We start from the raw sequence: 23,101 nt of genomic DNA, 5'->3' as shown, positions 1-23,101 counted from the left end.
CCCGCCAAGAAGGGCAGGGAAGGGAAATTCCATTGCGGGGAAGTGGAGAGAAACACGCGTCAAACTGCTCTGAAAACCTGTAAATTAAAATCGATCATCTACGGTCGGAGAGGGGGTGTCCTCTCACCAAGAACGCAAGGGGGAACGGGCAGAGCTGTATGTTCTCAATTTACTTTGTTAAATACACTACTTTAGTTGTAATAAACACCCGATTCAAATATGTGGCAATTGGAATTTGTCCCAAATAGATAAGTCCTTTCACCCCAAGCCTGCGGAGTTCTGCCTTCGCCCAGATCCTGCCCCTGAGGCCCATAACCACATTCAACGTCTAAAACTGCGGCGAGTGGATGCAGTGGAACAAGAACATTTCTTGTAGCGCTTACAATACACGGGAGGCGTGTATCGCTGGATGCACCAGCTCTACTTTCGCCAGTCGACGCCCTTGCCTCGGGGTTGGGAGACGGCTAGTCTGCCCAGAGGCCCCGCATCACTTCTGAGCGCCCGTGTGGCAAGGAAGTTACACTGTTACAAAAATGAATCGATTAAAAGCGCCACAAGCCTCTATTCTGGTGCCACTGAATCTGACCTCAGTCGAGTGCTTTGAATTTCAGACGTGCGCCGCGGCGCTACTTTAGTGTCTGAATAAACATGACCGCAGCTCACTCAGTATGAAGGGAGAGTGTCGTCTGTAAAACTAGGGCATCAAGGGAAAGAGATTGTTTTTAATTCGTGCATTCTAGAGACGGTGCGTTTATGTTTGGGGGCAGTCTGCAGTCGCGGGGATGCGTGTGAGATGTGGACGCTTTGAATCAGACTGAGCAACAAAACAAGAACAAAAATATAACTTTGAAACAGACCGTCCAGGCTGGACCCCGATCGAATTCCAAAGCGAGGCGGGTTGTAGATGTGTGCCCGAGGGTACATGCAGCGCACAGAATTGTGAATTTAACCTGCGATTTGGGGAGCGACAGGACCGTATGTCGGGTTTAGTTGTACAACTTTCAAGTGAAGCCAAATATGCAACGGGAAAATGCGATTTGTCGTCTTCTAAAAGATAAGACAGTTTAAGGCGGCGGTATCTGAATGTGAGCAAACTACAGCTGCATACGTGCGTATTAAGTATGCCTGTAACTTGATGGGGTAGAGGGCCAGAGGTGCGGCGTCTGTGACAGGAAAGTGATGCCTCCTTTAACAAAGAACAAGCATTTACAATGCAATGGTCTCGGCATTGGTAAAGTTAGAGCTATTGGCATTGCTCATGACATTATTTTTGTTTATGTTTTTGTTTTTAAAACCTTTAACTAAACGGCATTGTCATGAGCAATGCCAATAGCTCTAACTTTAACAATGCCGAGACCGTTGCATTGTAAATGCTTGTATCATAGTAGGTTTGGGCTTAAACAGCCCAGTCAGCAAAGGACAGTGCGATAAAAATCCAGAGCTTGTTTATGATGCCGCGCGTTTGGTAGGGGTTACATACCTGTTTACCGACGGAAATAAGACGGGGTTACTCACATTTTCCTTTTAAATAAAATGGATTAAACAATACAGAACATGTGCAGGTCACTGCAGAGAAGCATGAGATTCCACTTACTGAGGCCGGCATCGAGGACCTAGGTTGCGCACAGGTCCGTGGTGGTCACCCGGCAGAGCAGCCCCATGTCACCCCTAGATTCTGCCCGGGCCGCCCTCTGGGATAGAGTGAACCCAGAGACTTGAAGCACCATCCCGGGCGGTCGCTAAGGACTGTTTGCAGGTGTAACCAAGGGACGGCGAGCCTTAGGAGCCAAATTACACAAAACGGGTGACGTGTAAGAAGGACTCAAATAAAGCATCCGACCTGACGGAGACCGCGGCCATCTTGGAATGGGCTAATTTATGCCTGCTTATCCTAGCGCAATCCAGGCAGCCTAGTAGGCATGCTGTTAGGCGCTATGCTTGCACACCCCAAGCTTGTTCCCAAGTACTATGCATGTTTTCCCCGAGGTTCACTAATGACTACAACGCCTTAGCCTTACCCTTAGGCGCTGTACCTGCGCGCCATGAAGGTTAGTTTTGGTTGCGTTGTTAATAGAGATATATTTGTATGCAAGCAGCCCACGAGGCTTGCTTTTGGGCGTTATACCCACAGCCCACGCGGAGTGCTTTCGGCGCTACGTCCAAGGCCCCCCCTTTAGACTTGTTGTTCGGCGCTGTGCCTGCAGACTTAGGTACTTGTTTTGGGCGCTAACCCTACAGTGCATGAAGCTTGTTTGTGCTGCTTTTCCCGTAGAACATAACGCGTGTTGTTGAGGTATACCTGCAGCCGTGGGAAGCTTGTTTAGGGCCGGAGTTAACGTGTTTTGCTCTTAAGTACGCCTTCTGCACTGCAGCACACCAAAAATGTGTCGCTGGGCACTGTTCTTGCCGCCTCTAAGGCATTTCCAGGTGTCCGCAACAGTGGCCTCTGGTTTGTAGACTCCTAGCAGCGGCCGGAGTTTGTTCTTGGGCGCTATGCCTGCGGTTCCGGCGGCTTGGGCGCTGTCCCTCAAGTCCCTGCATAATTTGTACGCACTAGTGCCATGCCTCTGGCTAACCTCTGCTGCACGACACTTTCAACTGACATCCGGGCTGAAGTGCAAAACAACTACCCATAATGAGCAAAATGAAATAAGACAAAGTTTCCGCCTCCTGTACTTGTGAAAGTACAGCGCCTCACATCGGAAGCACGCCATTTCTGAGCGCTGCATGTTTGTGCAACAGAGGCCACGGGAAATTAATCGCGCTGCCCACGATCACTTAGTGTGGAGAAGCCTGCCTCTTCTGGCCCCACATGACATTTTGATGGAGCAGACCACCTACCTCTCCGTGTGGCCGCGAATGCCCGCCAAGAAGGGCAGGGAAGGGAAATTCCATTGCGGGGAAGTGGAGAGAAACACGCGTCAAACTGCTCTGAAAACCTGTAAATTAAAATCGATCATCTACGGTCGGAGAGGGGGTGTCCTCTCACCAAGAACGCAAGGGGGAACGGGCAGAGCTGTATGTTCTCAATTTACTTTGTTAAATACACTACTTTAGTTGTAATAAACACCCGATTCAAATATGTGGCAATTGGAATTTGTCCCAAATAGATAAGTCCTTTCACCCCAAGCCTGCGGAGTTCTGCCTTCGCCCAGATCCTGCCCCTGTGGCCCATAACCACATTCAACATCTAAAACTGCGGCGAGTGGATGCAGTGGAACAAGAACATTTCTTGTAGCGCTTACAATACACGGGAGGCGTGTATCGCTGGATGCACCAGCTCTACTTTCGCCAGTCGACGCCCTTGCCTCGGGGTTGGGAGACGGCTAGTCTGCCCAGAGGCCCCGCATCACTTGTGAGCGCCCGTGTGGCAAGGAAGTTACACTGTTACAAAAATGAATCGATTAAAAGCGCCACAAGCCTCTATTCTGGTGCCACTGAATCTGACCTCAGTCGAGTGCTTTGAATTTCAGACGTGCGCCGCGGCGCTACTTTAGTGTCTGAATAAACATGACCGCAGCTCACTCAGTATGAAGGGAGAGTGTCGTCTGTAAAACTAGGGCATCAAGGGAAAGAGATTGTTTTTAATTCGTGCATTCTAGAGACGGTGCGTTTATGTTTGGGGCAGTCTGCAGTCGCGGGGATGCGTGTGAGATGTGGACGCTTTGAATCAGACTGAGCAACAAAACAAGAACAAAAATATAACTTTGAAACAGACCGTCCAGGCTGGACCCCGATCGAATTCCAAAGCGAGGCGGGTTGTAGATGTGTGCCCGAGGGTACATGCAGCGCACAGAATTGTGAATTTAACCTGCGATTTGGGGAGCGACAGGACCGTATGTCGGGTTTAGTTGTACAACTTTCAAGTGAAGCCAAAGATGCAACGGGAAAATGCGATTTGTCGTCTTCTAAAAGATAAGACAGTTTAAGGCGGCGGTATCTGAATGTGAGCAAACTACAGCTGCATACGCGCGTATCAAGTATGCCTGTAACTTGATGGGGGAGAGGGCCAGAGGTGCGGCGTCTGTGACAGGAAAGTGATGCCTCCTTTAACAAAGAAAAACAAGGAGATCAGGTGAGGGAGCAACGCCGGGACACCACCGCCTTTCTCCGAGGCACAGCAGAAAATGCCTCGGAGAAACGCCACGTCCTTTTCGGATTTGGGGGCGTGTTTTGCTGTTGTCTCCTCCCTGAGACTTTTCGCAAAAAACACGCCCCCCGATCCGAAAAGGACGGGGCTTCAACGGAGTGACTGGACCTCTTCTCCAGTGGCTGGCCAGCATTTAAGAGGCCAGCCAATGGAGAACAGGAGAGAAGAGGGGCGGGTGCAAGCCCCTCTTCTCAAAGTCATTAAATCTCGGAGCGAGACTGCGCAAGCGCAGCCTTCGCAGCCGAGACCTAAAAACAAGGAGATCAGGTGAGGGAGCAACGCCGGGACACCACCGCCTTTCTCCGAGGCACAGCAGAAAATGCCTCGGAGAAACGCCACGTCCTTTTCGGATTTGGGGGCGTGTTTTGCTGTTGTCTCCTCCCTGAGACTTCTCGCAAAAAACACGCCCCCCGATCCGAAAAGGACGGGGCTTCAACGGAGTGACTGGACCTCTTCTCCAGTGGCTGGCCAGCATTTAAGAGGCCAGCCAATGGACAACAGGAGAGAAGAGGGGCGGGTGCAAGCCCCTCTTCTCAAAGTCATTAAATCTCGGAGCGAGACTGCGCAAGCGCAGCCTTCGCAGCCGAGACCTAAAAAATGAATCACTTCAAAGAACCGGAAACCTTACATTAATACAATATTTTCTCTGTAGTCTTTAAGGTAATATACCCATTACCAACTTAAAGTACATAAACCAGAGACATCAGATTCACATAACAGTTTGTCTCTTAAAAGCTCATCTTCTGGCAGCTGGCAGATTGTAAAAAAAATCCGGTGCATTGGGTATTAGGAGATAATTTGCGAGGGGGAACCGAAATTTCGACTGCCTAAGGCCTCCAAAGGGTTTAATCCTGAACTGCTGCAGCCGCTCCATTAGACTCCAGCCTGCTGGACACGCACTAACCAGAGCACCAAAGAAAGCAAAGCGCATGGCCCTTGTATAGCATACTAACTGCTGTGCACCAACATCTCTTCCGACAGGATCTCCTCTGCACAGGGCGACAATCAACAGATCTACCCAAGATGTGCCAGGGACGTCAAGGCTTCAGATCCTTCGGCCAGAACTGAAGAGGACAGAGCGCCTAGGCCTTAATTCTGCACCCTCTGAATGATGAGAAAACACTCTGTTCCCGCACTAGCCCTCATTCGGAGTCATTCTCTAGCTTTGAACACCCAGTCATTGGTGCACCCTACAGGCACAGCGGCACCTCACTTGTAACTAGGCCCTAGGCAGCTAGGATAACCATCACCAGTGGGCTTTTTACATCATGCATAGTCATCGATTTGATGTGTTCTCAGCCCATTTGAGACTCCTCTATATCAGAAGTCTTCTTTCCTAGGAAAGACTTCTCGTGGGAGGAAACCAAGAATTTGGACAAAGTTGAACAGTAGGGCTCTGGAGGAAGATTAAAGCCTGCAGAGCTAACAAGTGAGCAGTGGAAGGCCACAACCTGGACAAGACAAGCCACGAATAAGAAGCAGGCAAATGAGTGACAGCGAAGCCAATCAATGGCAAACAGTAAGGAAGGCTGCAAGCCATTGGCTTCCAGGTAAGACCACAATGCCTTTTGCAACCAGATCGCGCTGCGCTGTCTGGCAAGCTCGACCTAAAAAGACTTAGGTGAAATGTCTAAATTATTCTCAGCCTAGTAATTACTCATTCTAGTGCATTCTTTTCTTTAAAAAAAAATAATTAAAAAAAGCTCCACTCTAGATGTGGAAATGGAAATCAGCCCTGGTCTGCTGAACTGCCATGTCACCTTCCTGCTGAGTAACACAAACAACCCCAGACCAGCTGCAGAGTGAGCTATGGGACCCATGGCTGGTAACAGTAGTAACATGCGGAAAACACAAGTAATGGCTGGAGCGTCCGCATTAGTCTTAGCCCCTGGTAACTACTCTGGGCTGCATCAAGGCAGGAGCACTATTCTAGGCTACTTAGACAATCTTTTAAATACAGGTGGGCAGCCGATAAATGGGTATAGAGAGCAGAGCCAGAACTGAGCCAAGGGTCCGCCTCGGATCTTAAAGACCATGTACGAGCCGAGCCCTGAAACTTTGCGATGTAAATCATGTAACACATCATGTAAATTATAAGTCGCTTCAAAATTCAAAAATGTGTATTTCTATACCAGTGAAGCTTTGGCATTAAAAAGTCACATTATAGCAGTGCACAGAGTAGTACTTACAACAAGGGCACACGCAAACCTAGCCTTCAGATCCAGGGGCGCACGCAGAGTTTGACTTCGGAGCAGAGTGCTCTGCGGCCCACTAACTGACTGCTCAACTCCACATCAGTCCGAGACTCCAGTAAAGACATACACCTGGGGCCCGGGTCACCACCAAACGTGTGAAAGGCGGCAGTACCTCAGGTCAGAGCCGATCCTTCCACGGAGGCGGTCACCCACCTCTGCAGAGACAGCCAGCAGTCCTCCCTCGGACCCTAGGTCATGCTTTGCCCGAACTTTGGTAACTCTCCCGCCCTGACCCTCACCCCGCCCATCCACCGCTCACCTCTCCTGCACACAATAACCAGGAAACATGATGCTCTGCAGTGGGTTTGAGCGAAGGAAGATGCCAGACTGTGGCAGGGGGCAGGGGGCAGAGGGCACCTTCAGCCGGGGCGGACGAGCACCAGCACGGCCCTGTCTACAGAGGGGAGTACGAGGGGCCGAGGAAGAGAGGCGAGGCCATGGAGGACAGACAGGATAACTGGATAGGAGGAGGGCGGGACAACCTAAAGGGGCAGTCACACAGAGGGCACAAAGAATCAAAGGTTTGGAGGGACAGAAGAGGGCCAAGGAAGAGGAGGGTGGAACAAGGAACCTTCGTGCGTACGTGCGATAAAAGTGGATCAATAAAGAAAAAGTTCACGTACTATTTAACAACCATGTAAAGGGGACAGTAACCATGGGAGAATACAAATGACGACATGGCCGTACTAAGGAGGGACTAACAAGCCTATTAAGGAATCAAACGCAAGCATATACGAAGGACAAAGACACAAGCCGATAAAAAATATGGGCAGGGCTTCTCCTCCGTACAGTACCTACAACAGATCGCTAGAGCAGCACTTGCGTACTGACTCAGGCTCGACCTAAAAATGCAGTTTCTCGTTGGCCTGGTAAATGGCATGGCACATTTATTGCTTTATTGGGGTGGGCCCTGGAGGTGAGGTCTCTGGTATCTTTAGCGTGCGGGTGTTATTTGGAAGGACCTGTCGCCCATTGTACACCTGATTAGCCGCCATTATTAAGTGGTCCATAAAGGTTCATCAAAGGCTACTAAAGTTCATGGACTGTTAGTGCCACTGGAAACAACCACCTATTAAACATGATTCAACAAGAGCATGGCGCTGCTCCACCACCAGGCGCCACCAAGGAGGTGCTCCTCCTTACACGCAAGAGAACCTCCCAACAATGAGCCTACTTTCAATAAAAGGCAAAAAATTCTATGCATGTACGTTGTGGCAATGTTAAAATGACTTGTTTCTCAAGATGACGTAGCTGCTACCATCTAACTAGACGACCTCTATTTTGAATACTGACTGCTCAACTCCACAGCACTCCGAGACTCCAGTAAAGACATACACCTGGGGCCCGGGTCACCACACGTGTGAAAGGTGGCAGTACCTCAGGTCAGAGCCGATCCTTCCACGGAGGTGGTCACCCGCCTCTGCAGAGGAAGCCAGCAGTCCACCCTCGGGACCTAGGTCATGCTTTGCCCGAACTTTGGTAACTCTCCCGCCCTGTCCCTCACCCCGCCCACCCACCGCTCGCCTCTCCTGCACACGATAACCAGGAAACATGACGCTCTACAGTGGGTTTGAGCGAAGGAAGATGCCAGACTGTGGCAGGGGGCAGAGGGCACCTTCAGCCGGGGCGGACGAGCACCAGCACGGCCCTGTCTACAGAGGCAGAGGGGAGTACGAGGGGCCGAGGAAGAGAGGCGAGGCCATGGAGGACAGACAGGATAACTGGATAGGAGGAGGGAGGGACAACCTAAAGGGGCAGTCACACAGAGGGCACAAAGAATCAAAGGATTGGAGGGACAGAAGAGGGCCAAGGAAGAGGAGGGTGGAACAAGGAACCTTCGTGCGTACGTGCGATAAAAGTGGATCAATAAAGAAAAAGTTCACGTACTATTTAACAACCATGTAAAGGGGACAGTAACCATGGGAGGATACAAATGACGACATGGCCGTACTAAGGAGGGACTAACAAGCCTATTAAGGAATCAAACGCAAGCATATACGAAGGACAAAGACACAAGCCGATAAAAAATATGGGCGGGGCTTCTCATCCGTACAGTACCTACAACAGATCGCTAGAGCAGCACTTGCGTACTGGCTCAGGCTCGACCTAAAAATGCAGTTTCTCGTTGGGCCTGGTAAATGGCATGGCACATTTATTGCTTTATTGGGGTGGGCCCTGGAGGTGAGGTTTCTGGTATCTTTAGCGTGCGGGTGTTATTTGGAAGGACCTGTCGCCCATTGTACACCTGATTAGCCGCCATTATTAAGTGGTCCATAAAGGTTCATCAAAGGCTACTAAAGTTCATGGACTGTTAGTGCCACTGGAAAAAACCACCTATTAAACATGATTCAACAAGAGCATGGCGCTGCTCCACCACCAGGCGCCACCAAGGAGGTCCTCCTCCTTACACGCAAGAGAACCTCCCAACAATGAGCCTACTTCCAATAAAAGGCAAACAATTCTATGCATGTACGTTGTGGCAATGTTAAAATGACTTGTTTCTTAAGATGACGTAGCTGCTACCATCTAACTAGACGACCTCTATTTTGAATGCTACCCATCCATCCATAGTCTCAATGTTTTATTTTGTGTATACAAAATTTGTATAACGCCACATGAGAATAAAACAACTACAGATCTCTAGAGGGAACACACACACTAAAACACGTGTTATGAAAACTCAAGATGCAGTCTGCAACTCGGTTTAGCATATCAATATGATAAGTCGACTTTGCACATAGCAGTTGGCAACTCATTTTTCTGTTATGACTCCCTGAAAATATTGGGTATTACAGCTACCCGGCTCAATGATACCCATGTGATGGACTCGGAAGAATGAAAGGCCTGCTTAGCTTTGACAGGATTCCAATATGTGCGATATAGAAGAAAATGTGCTGGCATTTTTTTTTTACCAGAAATCCTGCGGTTTAAACCCAGCTTTCACACGACGCGTGATTTTGGGCGCTTACCATCATTTTAGTGCGCTTCACTCCAGCTATCTGCTCGTAATGCAGCCCCCTACACATATGCTAGAAGTGGGTCATACATAGTGTTACCTTGTCAGTCTGGAGGCTGGCCGGGCTGCCATATCTGCAGCGGGTCACAAAATGCTCGCAGTTGTTCCACAGCCCCCACCAGCTGCTTGGCTCGCCACGCCACCTGCTCGCCGGGCAGCACCCCCTGTAGGAATCTCCGGTCCAGGTAGTTGACCAGGATGCAGCTCCTGTAGGCGAAGTAGTGCACCGAGTCCACTTGCACGCTGGCCGAATTGGCCAGGACCCCCAGCACCAGCCACTTGTTGGTCACCACCTTCTGCAGCAGGGCCGGGTCTTCGGACAGCAGAGGCAGGATATACGGCATCTGGTGGGCTACCTGGTCCTCCCCCAGGTAGTTGCTAAAGTGGACAAAGAGGGTGAGCAGCACCTCCAGCAGGTCTCCCCTTTTGTATATGGACACATTGTAGTGACTGACCGGAAATACCTCATCTGAGGGCTTGAGTTTGAAATTGAAAATTAGCAGCACTTTCTCGATGATGAAGCCAGCACTTCCAGCACCGAGGATTTCATCCTTCCCTTGCTGCAAGCTGCACTTTCCTTTTGTAGCTCCTTCTTTCTGGGAGTTTCTGCCACTTTGATGACTTTGGCAATTTGGAAACTCGCCCTCCCACTTAATCCCTCCCATCTCCACCTCCGCCCAGCCCAACACCAACCCTGCATTGAGAGATGCTGGCTGTGTGATTGGCTGGAAAGAATGTGAGTGGCCCACAGAAGGAAACTTGTAGGTCATTGAAACAGAACATTTTGAATAAAAGCGCATGCCGCTGACGCCACAACTTTGTTTACAGTCTGGCGTACAAGCCCTGCCGAGGAACTGCAGTAACATGTCCTCTTGGCCAAGCCACCTAACGCTGGTGGACCCGTGGACGGGCTCCAGAGTGTGTAATTTTTTAAGGATGAGAACCGGGCCAGTGGGGTATCCGCCTTTTGTGCTCCTGCTTGCTGTGCCCATTTTTTTCTCCTGAGAAAAGGATTTAAATCCTTTTATCTCGTCTAACTTGGTAGAAAAGCTACTCTCAAAAAGCTCGATCAACAAGTACCACTATGCATAGGAAAAATTGATCGTAAATAGTGCCAAATGCACCCACCTGATTAGCTCTTTACTGAGCACTGCATATACAGCAGAAAGTGGCAGCATTTCAAATGGTTTCAAGGATGTTCCGCACAAACGGCGGCCACAATTCTACTGTACTTCCGCTCTTCCTGGCTTCACATTCTATTGCAGCACTAAGAGTGCGCATCGCCATCTCACCCGGAGAATGACACAGTAGTCTCATTATATGGTAATGGCAGAGAGAGACTGCGAAGACATGGTGGAGAGTAGGCCTTGAGTGTGGGGAGCTACAGTAATTCAAAAGTTGCAGCAGAGATAGGAGGTGGCGGGTCACCATGATTCCTTTGTCTAACATCTTGCGTATGAGCAATAAAAGTGGCTCAATAAAGAAAATGTTCATGTACTGTGTAACAACCATGTAAAGGGGCTAATAGCCATGGAAGGATACAAATTACGACATGACCGTACTAAGGACTAACAAGCCTATTAAGGAATCAAGCGCCGGCATTTAAGACACAAGCCAATGACAAATATGGGCAGGGATTCTCCTCTGTACAGTACCTACAATAGCTTGCCAGCGCTAGCGCGCTGGCTCAAGCTAGACCTAAAAGTAGGAGATAACAAGGAGGGCTTACTTGGCACCAGATTTGCAACCTCTGAGGCAAGGGGTCGCAAATTCAGTTGCCTGGTCAGAAGAGGAAAGCCAGAGGTTTGATGGAAACCTGACGTCTATTTTGTAATGGGTGCGGCTCATGCCAGAAATTACATTCAATATGCCTCTGTCAGAATTTTGCATTATGCTGTGCATATACCATGAGCAATTCTAATGCCAAACATTACCTCTAGTATCTCAAAACCATCATTTTGTCACAGTTACATACAAATGTCCTTCTTTATCACAAGAATTATCTCAAATGTGTTACCAATATTTTGACAACTTGCCCCATATGGCAAGAGTTTTCTCAAGTGTTTACTAAAGGTAGTGGATGGCTCATAAAAGATTCGGTAAATCCTCCATTGGTATCTGTGTGGCAATCCAGAATGGGTCAAACTTTCCGCTTATACTTGATTCAGGCAGCGGGAGCAGACGAATGCGGACGCGCCGTCTCTTGAAGTACGAGGTCGCTTGGAACACTTTCGGCGCATTTTTTCATAGCATTACAAGACAAGGAATTGCTGACTACCGAAGTTACCCCCAATAGAGGCTCTACAGGAAAGTTTGACTCACTATGTATTGCCACACAGGTACAAATGGAGGATTTACCAAATCTTTTATGACCCATACACCACCTTTAGTAAACACAAGGCTGCCACACAGGCTGGCTTGAAATATATCCCTAGTCCTGAAGAAGACCCGTGGAGATGTTTTACACTTGCACTCTGTGAATAGGGGTCAAAACGTCTACATACAGATCAGACATTCCACACTAGCACTTCACAGATTGGTGCTCAATAACAAGGCTATATATGTTAATTTATATGCTAAGTTACTACGGATGCCTAACGGCGAAAAAAATGTTGTCTCCTCCTACCGTGGCTACGGAGGAGGGAGCGTTGTACACAATGGTGTTGCGTAGGGCGGCCGATGCTCTCAACCTCGAGCTTCCTACAGTGGCGGTCTGGACTAATCTCCTGACAGAGGTGCTTCAGCCGGCAGCGAGCTCTTCAGAGCCCCTGCTCCCGTTCAAAGAGGCCATTACCGACGTCCTTTTGGGCACATGGTCCAGGCCCAACATGGGGGCTCCCGTGGATAGGATGATTGCCCGATGCCACTGCTCGGCTCCGGGCGAGCCCACTTTCCTTTCCCAACACCCCCACCCTGGATAGCATGGTGGTCCAAGCCTCCACTTCCAAGAGTGCATTCCCTACCGCCCCACCGGAAAGGAAATCCAAGAAGCTGGACCATCTTGGAAAGAAAATGTTCTCTTTCCCCAGCTTGGGACTGTGGTCGGTAAACACTGCATGTCTCTTGGGCCAATATTCCCACTCTGTGTGGGATACGGTTGCGCAGGCGCTGCCCCAGTGTCTTGAGGAGGCCCGGACAGTGCTCTCCCAGGCTGTCGCCGCCAGGGGGGCGACAAAGCAGACAACGCTCTAGAGCGTTTCAAGGACTGACGGGCTATGGTCAAGACCTTGGGCCTCTCCATCCGCCCTGCGCAGTCTGCTTATTGCCCGTTTCATGGCTACGGAAGGGGTGCCCCGCTACGTCCTGTCCAGTGCCTCAGCAAGTTACTCAACGTGGCCGGGGAGGTGAGAACAACCATCATGGTTCCAGCAGCCAGCTGGCGTGACAGTCCACCAAACCCCCTCTGCAGCAGCCTCCAAACCTTCCTAGTCTGACTTTTCAGGCCCATCAAACGCCAGTGGGCGGCAGGATTCGCCATCACCTCCCCCACTGGCGCACCATCATGTCGGACAGGTGGGTTTTGCAGATAGTCCGAAGGGGCTACTCCCTCCCCTTCGAGGCTATCTCTCCAGCAATGCCACCGCAATACCACCGCATGACGGAGGATCATCTGGCCCTTCTCCAGCAGGAAGTTACGGCTCTCTTGGCCAAGGGAGCCATCGAGCGCGTTCCTGTCCCAGAAGTAGGTTGTGGTTGTTATTCCCACTACTTTCTGGTCCCCAAGAAGGATAAGGGACGTCAACCGCTTCCTCCGGAAGGAGAAGTTCAAGATGTTGACGCTTGCTCAGGTCTTGTCTACCCTCGACCCGGAAGACTGGATAGTAGCATTGGACTTGCAGGACGCTTATTTTCACATCCCTGTCCTGCCGGCCCACCGGCATTACCTACGGTTCACGGTAGGCCGCAAGCATTTTAAATTTACTGTGCTCCCCTTTGGCCTTACCAGCACCCCTCGGGTGTTCACGAAAGTGAAGGCGGTGGTCGCAGCTCATCTGCGTAGATCAGAGGTTTCAGTCTTCCCCTATCAAGACGACTGGCTGTTGGAGGCGGGCTCACCCCAGGCAGTTGTCTCCCACCTACAGACTACAGCTGACCTCCTGCATTTGCTGGGGTTTTCCATCAATGTGCCAAAGTCACACCTGAATCCCTCTCAGAAGCAACTCCGTATTGGAGCAGTTCTGGACACGACGCGGTATCGCGTCTATCCTCCTGAAAAGCGAGTCCAGGATATTCAGGCTATGATTCCGATCTTTCCTCCTCTATCCATGGTTTCGGGCAGGATGACCCTGAGGCTGCTGGGCCTCATGGCCTCCTGCATCCTGGTGGTCGATCATGCCAGGTGGCATATGCGGGCTCTGCAGTGGGACCTGAAGTTCCAGTGGGTGCAGCATCAGGGGAATCTGTACGATTGCATCCAGATCTCGGAGGGCACTGCACGTCAATTGCAGTGGTGGCTCACGAACCAGGATTGGGTCAACGGCAGATTCCTCTGCCTTACCCAACCAGACCATACAGTGGTTACAGAAACGTCCTTTCTGGGATGGTGCGGCCACATGGGGGATGAGGAGATCAGAGGCCTCTGATCTCCGGCAGAGTCCGGGCTCTACATCAACCTTCTGGAACTTTGGGCGATTCATCTTGCACTAAAAGCATTCCTTCCCTCTGTCCGGGGGAGGGTAGTGCAGGTGTTCACAGACAACACCACCGCCATGTGGTACTGCAACAAACAGGGCGGGGTGGGGTCGTGGACCCTATGTCAAGAGGCTCTCCACCTCTGGACATGGCTGGAACATCAGGGCATATCCCTGGTGGTTCAACACCTGGCAGGTTCACTGAACACCCGAGCGGACAAACTCAGCCGCAGTTGCATGATGGATCACGGATGGCATCCTCACTCGGAGGTAGTGCAAGGTCTCTTTCAGCAGTGGAGAGAGCCTTGATTAGATCTATTTGCCACCGAAGAGAACGCGCAATGTCAGCAATTCTGCGCGTTGGAATTTCCAAGGCGGCACTCGCTAGGCGACGCTTTTCGTCACGAGTGGAGTTGCAGTCTGTTGTATGCCTTTCCGCCTATGCCATTTCTGCCCAGAGTGCTGAAGAAGATCCGGCGCGACCGGCCCCAAATCATCCTTGTGGCTCCGGTTTGGGCACTAAGAGTCTGTTATCCCGAGCTGCTCAACATGGCCATTGATCCTCCAATCCGACTGCCTCTTCGGGAGGATCTTCCGTCCCAACAACAGGGGACGGTCCTACACCTAAACCTGTCCAGCCTCCACCTCCTTGCGTGGAGATTGAGCAGCGGCAGTTGACGTCTTTTGACCTGCCTCCTGAAGTCTGTGATGTAATCTTGCAGTCAGGCGTCCCTCCACCAAGACGGTATACGCCTGCCGGTGGAACAAGTTTGTGGCATGGTGCACAGCAAAGGCTGTGGATCCCCTTTCTGCCCCTCTTTCTGAGGTTCTCTTGTTTCTACTTTCTTTAGCCCAGCAGGGCTCTGCTCAGGGCACTATCAAGGGCTATCTTTCGGTCACCTCTGCCTTCCTTCAGCTTCCAGATCAGCCCTCTCTTTTCAAGTCTGCAGTGGTAAATTGCTTCTTGAAAGGCATAACTCACCTCTTTCCTCCTATTCCCTTCGATATTCCTCAGTGGGACTTGAATCTAGTTCTAACCTATTTAATGTGTGCTCCCTTTGAGCCACTTCACAACTGTCCTTTGAGGCTTCTGACACTTAAAATTGCTTTTCTGGTAGCCATCACATCTGCCAGAAGAGTGAGTGAGCTCCAGGCTCTTTCCTCCAAGCCTCCTTTTCTATCTGTTCATCCGAACAAGGTAGTTCTCAGGACTCGTCCATCCTTCTTGCCTAAGGTTGTCACTGCCTTTCACATCGGGCAGACCATCACTTTGCCCACCTTCCTTCCGCCTCTGCATCCTTCCAAAGAGGAAGAGAGGCTCCACCTTCTGGACCCAAAATGTGTGCTTTCGTTCTATCTGGATCGCACAAAACATTTCCGGGTGGATACCCAACTTTTTGTCAGCTACGTGGGTGCCAAGAAAGGTTGGGCCATACACAAGCGAACCATTTCTCGGTGGGTCATTTTGTGTATCAAAACATGCTATTCTCTGGCTAAAAAGGAGCCTCCTGTGGGGCTAATTGCCCATTCCACCAGGGCGGCGGCAGCCACTACTGCCTTAGGACGAAGAGTTCCTCTACATATCATCTGTCAGGCAACAACGTGGGCATCACTGCACACGTTTACGACGCACTACTGTCTGGACAGTCAAGTCCGGAGAGACGGCTTCTTTGGACTTTCTGGTGTGATCTTGGTTTGCAGACCCACCACCGGAGTTGGTATTGCTGGGGCATCTATTCTAAGGTAAGGAATCTATAACTAACGTGTTTCTTTCAGATGAACAAGTTACTTACCTTCAGTAACAATATATCTGTAGGAAACATTAGTTAATTACAGAATCCTTACCGCCCCACCCATCCTCCCCGTTCTGCGAACTGATTTCTAGGGTTAAGGTCATCCTTTCAGGGCCCTAGTTTTGTGCACCAGTGGTCAATGTCTTGCATGGCTCTGCATTTCTGGCGCAGAAAGTCGTGTACAGCACTGACATCAGTGCGCGAGGGCGGAATCTAAGTACCTACCGCAACGTCATCTCGGCGACCACGACGCCAACGACGGATGCGGAGCCGACGGACGCCACCTTCCGACGCGCAGGGGTACTGCTGACGAAAAACTTTCCAGATCACGTCTGACGCCTGGGGGTAATTCTAAGGTAAGCAATCTATAACTAACTAATGTTTCTTACAGATATATCGTTACCGAAGGTAAGTAACTTGTTCTTACTGACCCAAAATGTAAATGGCACTTCCAAAAACCGATGACTGAGGGGGTGAACATCCCCACCCACATGAATTATTATGTACTGTTTTAATATGATCTGTCAAAAGCTCTCTCTGCAAGGCTTCATGATGGCCTGCTAAATTAAAAGCACTGAAATGTTGTTCTGTTAAAATGAGCCCACTTAAATGTAATGTAAAGCTGGGCTGTAGGTAAGGAAACATGGTACACCTCTGAAGCTTGTGACACTGTAACACTGAGAATTCTGCAGCATGGATCCGCAAAAAAATAAAACCCCGCTTAACTGGGGCATTGAAAATGAATGGTTCTGCTAAACTGAGGGCATTGGAAAGAGAGGTGTGTGAATTGATGAAATGGAAAATCATTTTGAGAAGGATTGAAAGCCGTGCTAAATAAGGCCAAATCTCATGTATCAGAGTCTGCTCTCAGAGGAGGCTGTGGGTAAAAGGGAATGATGGCATAGCAATGCTATGGAGCTCACTTGCAAGGGAGGCAGTGATTCTGAATGGTACCCATAGCTGAGTTTGTGTCGAGAAGTGGAGGAGTGCGACAAAGTTGGGGTTGGTGAGGTCCTCTAGGTGAAAGTTGAGGTCTCCCTGGAGGATGTACGAGTTGGAGTCGATGAATATTGGAGCAACCAAGTCTGTGATGTTGTTTGCGAAGTTGACCTGGGGTCCTGGGGGTCTGTAGACCAGGTTAGCACACAGGGTGAAGTTGGCTGTGATTTGCAAACTGGAGGGGTGGTACTCTATGCAGTTGGTTTCAGTTTGTGGTTGTGCTAAAAATAGAAGACGGGTTCTACTTCGGAACAATACGAATATCCCCAGTCTCGCCATCTTGAAATGTTTTCGTAAATTCGTTTGTCTTGAGAAAGGTGGCATTATAATTCCTTCACCGAAACGCGTCGACGCCTGGTTTCTTATGACCACAATCTGTATTATCACTGAAACTTGAGTGCCAACAGAACACAGCACCCAGTCTCAGTTTTTGAGAAACAAGTATTACGGAGGTGATCATTCTAAGACAAAGTGTTTGGTCTGTTCCTTGTACTCTCGCTCATATTTTAAAACCTATGTAGCATGATATGTTTGTATTTTTTAAATGAAATGTAATGAATTTGTATTGTTTCTTTTATTTCATGACACAGTGTCATTTATTGTGTAGCATTGTGTGTTTTGGATTGAATAAAATCTTTTAAAATCTTTTTAACTTTTTGCCATTAGTCTTGCATTTACTAGTAGCTTTGGGTATACAGATTTATTCTCCTATCTTGACTGTAATGAATTGGATTGAGTGATATGGTGGAAGACTCTTTCTGGGTATAATATATATGGTTGGCTGTATAGTGGAGGCCAAAGGAAATCTTTGTGATTATATCTTTGCATGATACCCTATTCCTTTGGCTTAAGGGGTTCCTCTCAGTATCTAAATTTGTGTGCCTTTCTGCCGTGTTTGCTGAGTGAGCGAGTATTGAGGAGCATGTTTGGGAGTGCGGAGTTGTGTCTGGGTGGGGGCTGGTTTTAGTGTACTTGAGGTAATGGAGTGCTGGGAGCTATTGCTATGGGTGTGGTGGGTGTTGGAGTAGTGAGAGTGGGTGTGGGTATGCAGAAGAAGCGGCAGGGGGTGCAGATTGAGGCTCATTCTGTATTGTGTGGTGAAGTGTGGCAGCAGCCAGGTGAATGGTGGGCTGAGGTGGAGGGCATGGAGGAGTGTCGTAGGATAATGGTGGTGAGGTGAGGATTAGGGTTCCTGGTGCGGTCCAGGTGCAGATGAGGGCGGAAATAATTGCCTTTGGAGGGACAGTGGTGTGCCATCTTTGTGCCTATTGAATGTGTCTCCCGAGCGGCTGCCATTAAGTAGGCCCGGGGAGGGGAGAAGATCACAGGGGGGTGGGGCTGAGAGGTGCACGAGAGGGGGAAAGACAAGAAATGGGTGAGCAGGAAGTGACAGGTAAGGAGTGGCAGGAAGGAGGGATAGAGGAGCAGAAAAGGGCGGGAAATGGGACAGAGGCAGGAGACACAAGTACAAAGAGCAAATAGTGGTGGAGACAAGGGCACAAACAAGAGAAAAAGAAGAGAAAAACATTGAAAAACAGTGCTTGAAACAAGGGTGCAAGTGAGAGACAAAGCAGTGAAACACGGTGGTGAAACGTCACAAAGGAGATAAAGAGCAGTGAAAGACATTGGCACAAAATAAGAACAAAACTGTAAAAAAACAGTGGTGACAGGGCACAAAAGAGCAAAAGTGGCATAACATGGAGCGCCGAAGAGAAAGTAGTTGCAAGGGAGCGAGAGAGAGATCGTTAGAAAGGAACGAAGCTGCAGCCTCGATGCACTGAAGCTGTCTGGGTCCAATAGTGCATTGGCCAGTCGGAGATATGTTCGCAGGTACGTTCTGGGTGGGGGCCAAGATCTTTGATTTGTGAGATGTTTCATCGTTTTACAAGACTTTTTAAAGAATCCAAAGTTGTGCACCCTGAGGGAGTACATTGCCCATTTCTGCAATGCTCTAAGGCTAAGTTCACATATTGACCCATTTACACTAGATGTTGCTAATATTTCTATCTGCAGATTAGAAACTGTTTCCGGAAAGAATTAACCAATAGAAATATGTAATCTTAATATAAATATTTAATTCATTATATTTGTGTTATGATATCATCAAATTAAAGAAAAGGCAGACATTCCTCTGAGGCTTAACCAGGATCTATTGAACTGCTGTTTATAGTGATTGGTCAGTTCCATAGATCACAACTTTTCAAAATATTGGGTGTCTTGCACTTGACTTCAGTGCCTAAATTAGAAAAACATTCTCACTGCACATTGATGTCACATACACTTTTGTGAAATAGTATTTTACATGGTAAACAATGTAACCAATAGTTATATGTTAATAGAACACTTGATGATGTATAGTTGTGCAGCTTTGTAGCACTGCGATAACACATACCCTAGTTAATCAAATCGAGGTTTTTCATTTTATTGAAAGTAGACTGGCAACAGGTTTCAACCATCTCATGAACAGTTGCTCTGGCATAGGGTGGATGATGTCATCAGTTATGCCAATATTGATGTCAACGGTGATGTCATCAATAATGTCATAGAACATTTAAAAAGTGATATAATATGTAAGGTCATAAACCGTGCATGGTGAGGCTCATGCTATATTAACTTTTAGTGTTTCTTTCAGCTTAAAATTGTATATTTCAAGTGATATTTCAGCTAACTATAACGTCATGACGTCACTTTAACCTTTTTTTCTCCCAATGTGGATGTGTGTAAGAGAAAGTGAGAGAGAGAGATTATCAACTATGATTACACAACAATGCACTTGAGTACGAAACGTTTTGGGTTAAAAAAAAGTTGTGGTTTGGTAACAAGGCAAGCTTTTGAAAAAGTTCTGACTTAAAAATAATTTCATACATTATAGTTCAATTTCATGCACTGTTTAAGCGTACATGATATGAAAATGAATGTAAAGTGGTTAAAAGTGCCAATGTCGTCATTAGTAGAGAAAAATACACTCTGTTTTGTTCTTTTTTTGATAAAATGAGGGGTGCTGGTAATTTAAACGTTCTTTCAAAATTGCGTTGTGTTATAAAATGTTTAGAAACGCCATGATCTCAAATGTACCAGGATGCCATACAAATTGTACAGTGACACACGCTTTCCCTCTACAGGCTTCCCTGAAAACAGCTCCTCATTTCCTGTGTCTAAAAAATACAGATTTTCACACTAACATCAAAGCAACTTTCATAGTCTCCAGAGAGTGTCAAATCAGTTACAGGAACTCAAAGGAAACAGGACTCTGTGTGCTAAGTTACATTGGTGCAGTTCAACTTATTGGCAATGCTACAGCCCCTAAGCATCTAATGAGAAACTGTCCGGTGGCTAGCGGTGGGACAAGGAGGGACCATCCTATGATGATGGTCAAGGGGTGTGTGATGCAACTTTCGGTACCTCTCTAGGCGTCCATGGTAACATCACTAAAGATAATTACAGCAGTCCTAACATTATATGAGATTAGTAGTGGAAACACTTCTGGAACACTTTTGGAACATTGAAATCGGTTATGTTGGTTTCTTTTTGTGGTTACTGAATATTATGGGAAAATGGCAACGGAAGTTGAACATTTTTGAACTGTCAGCCCGAGCTTTGCCCTCGGAGTCATGCTGAAAAAATAGATTCTTTCACTTGGTAAGGTCCAATAAAGGATAATGTTTTACAACTGGCCTTTCAGCCTCATTTCCAAGTGAAAGAAACCGGTGTGCAGTGTTTTTTTGGAAGTGCGTTTGTGCATTTCTATGCCGCAGCCGGACTGGGCACTCTCCGTGGGACGTTTTACCCAGGCGGGAGGACGGGCATATGAAAAGCCACAGCCTGGGCCAGTTTCTCCAATTACCATAGTGAACAGGAGCAGATGCAGTGCTCAGGTCCTATAAAAAGAAGTGGGGGAACTGACCAAGTAAGACAGTATTCAAATTACATCACCGGTAGCGGCCCGTGGAGGGAGTGCCACGGGGTGGGGGAGAGGCAGGTTGGGGGGTAGTAAACTCCGGCACACGGCTGACCGGATTAATGCAAGTAAATAAATATATAAAACGAATTTTATTGCGCGCGCTGAAATGCCAAATGCGTGCCGGAACGCGGAATGAGATTCGGTTTATTTATTTACTTACATTACTCAGGGAGTTTATTACCCCCACCATGCCCCTCCTCCGCTCCTCCGCCCCTCCGCCCCACCGCCCTCCGGCACTCCTTCCACGGGCCGCTACTCATCATGACGCGTGCCATCACATCACGACGTAGCGCTGTAAAAGAATTAAATAGTGCTATTTAAATTATTTATGTAAATCCTGGTACAGACCAACCCATCTGACAGTCTTACAGTGTCTGCATTTATATAAGGAACAAAACAAAGGCAAAAGCATGCCTCTCTTAAGTACCTGTGAAGAGATAGCAAGCTGTGTGCCTTTGTTTTCCTCTGTGGCATTTACATTTAAGTGTGAGGTTTCAGGCGGCCCACAGTCAGCATATTCAAACAAACGGAGGCCGGATGGCCCCTTAACTTCGGCCCAGCAGGAGGTGAAACAAGCATTGGCATAGCCAATAGGTCTCACCTTTGGGACCTTATAAGTATTTAGCTATGCAACAGTTGCATAACTAAATACTTATAAGGTCCCAAAAGCGAGACCTATTGGCTATGCAAAGAGGCCGTGCGGCCGCGAAAGTGAAAGTGATCGCGATCACGTTTAAACATCAAAGCCCCACTAACACGGCATGAGATCCCTTCAACAGTAAGCATTTTTTAACTTGTAATGATGATACCGCTTGCTGTTTGCAGCATACTAGTTCGCATGGGCAATTTCGCCTGTTTCGCACCTTCCGACACGCTGCAAGTCCTTTACCATTCACAGGAGTGGGAGTAACTCTTATGGCCCCTCCAACTCCATGTGCGTGTCTGTCCAACCTTATAGCGAATTTCACTCCCTTGATCGTTACCAAGGTGATTGATACATTTGGCACTTTACCTAACACGATCCTGAGGCTTATCACCGCTGCCGATCTTTTATAGTATCTTCCTAAGAACTAATATGACTTTACTATATATCAGGGCACTAGAATTCAACGACGACGACCGATACTGTTATGGCCCGGAACAGACTCATTGAGGGTGAGGACTTTTTTGTGGTTTGCGAATTATTGATTTTGGAACAGCTAGACCTTCCATTTTTATCTCTACTGCGAAAATTCACCATTTTAATCTTCATCACCGTAGTGCTCTTAGACTGATTGAATACAGTTTGAATGCATCAAGTATGTCACTGCCCATGGGCCATTTGCATGCGTTTGATGCACTGTCACTGTTTTTGAAACCAACAGTATTGGCTATTATTGAAATAACATTGTATTACTTTGTTTTCTGACTGTTCTAACTGTTTTTTAATATTACAGGTTAACACTTGATAATCTTTGTTGATACCAAAGGTACCCCCACATTTTTTAGGGTGCGTAAAGGTGGCCGCTTTTCACTGGCTGTGCTGGGTGACCACCACCGACAAATGTGTAGGTAGTACTCGATAAGGTCCTGAGGAATTGCCATCAATTTGATAGTAGGGCAAGAAACATGTCGACCTCTTTTTAAGCGTATTTAAGCACTTCATTGAGTGACTATACACGATTTTCTTATTTTAACTAGGGATGTAGCCAACCTCATTAAAATTATTTTGATTGGACTATTTTTCTCTATTTTAACTTCACTTTACACTCCACATTCACCTACACTAGGACACTTACTCACACTTCACCTGTCGGCTTTGGAATAAAGATCTCCTTGAAGTAGGCCCAATCACGGGCGCCTGATCGGGCATTGCAGCGCCGGCCCGAGTAGGAGCAGACCCGATGATGAAGCAAGACACCTACTTGTCAGGTGTGTGAGGGTCTTTTTCCAACAAGGAGATTGCTCTCCTGTGTTTCACTGGTTTCAACCTTACAGTTATGACCCGTCATCTTTCTTTCTGATAGGAACTGCATACTCATTGTTTACACATAGTCTATCGGGCATGTATGCTGGACCTCACTATAAAAGCCCCTGCCATTTCTTCCCCTCCTTGTTGATTCTATTGTATGCACGGGTTTTTACCCGTGGGGACTTCTCATTAAGGTTACCAAAAGGTTGTTACTAGACTCCTTTGGCCCATCCTTTTACCCCCCTTCAACTAATCAATCCAATTAGGTTTTGATTCAACCCTTGTCTACCCCTAGTCCACTACATGGAGGACTATCAAGGATTAAGCTTCGGTGATGAAGCAGCA

At 48.1% G+C, this 23,101-nt stretch overlaps 1 protein-coding gene and 1 pseudogene across 1 annotated transcript in view; both read right to left on the bottom strand.

Moving 5' to 3' along the window:
• The window catches only part of WNT8B (Wnt family member 8B), a 542,910-nt gene that overhangs the window by 473,426 nt on the left and 46,383 nt on the right, over positions 1–23,101 (bottom strand). The gene's annotated exons all lie outside the window — the stretch shown is intronic.
• LOC146867245 (lecithin retinol acyltransferase pseudogene) lies at positions 9,435–9,971 on the bottom strand (annotated as a pseudogene).

Source organism: Triturus cristatus, chromosome 1_2 (assembly GCF_964204655.1).
Source record: "Triturus cristatus chromosome 1_2, aTriCri1.1, whole genome shotgun sequence".
Taxonomy (NCBI): domain Eukaryota; kingdom Metazoa; phylum Chordata; class Amphibia; order Caudata; family Salamandridae; genus Triturus; species Triturus cristatus.
This window is presented reverse-complemented; position numbering and strand designations above follow the sequence as displayed.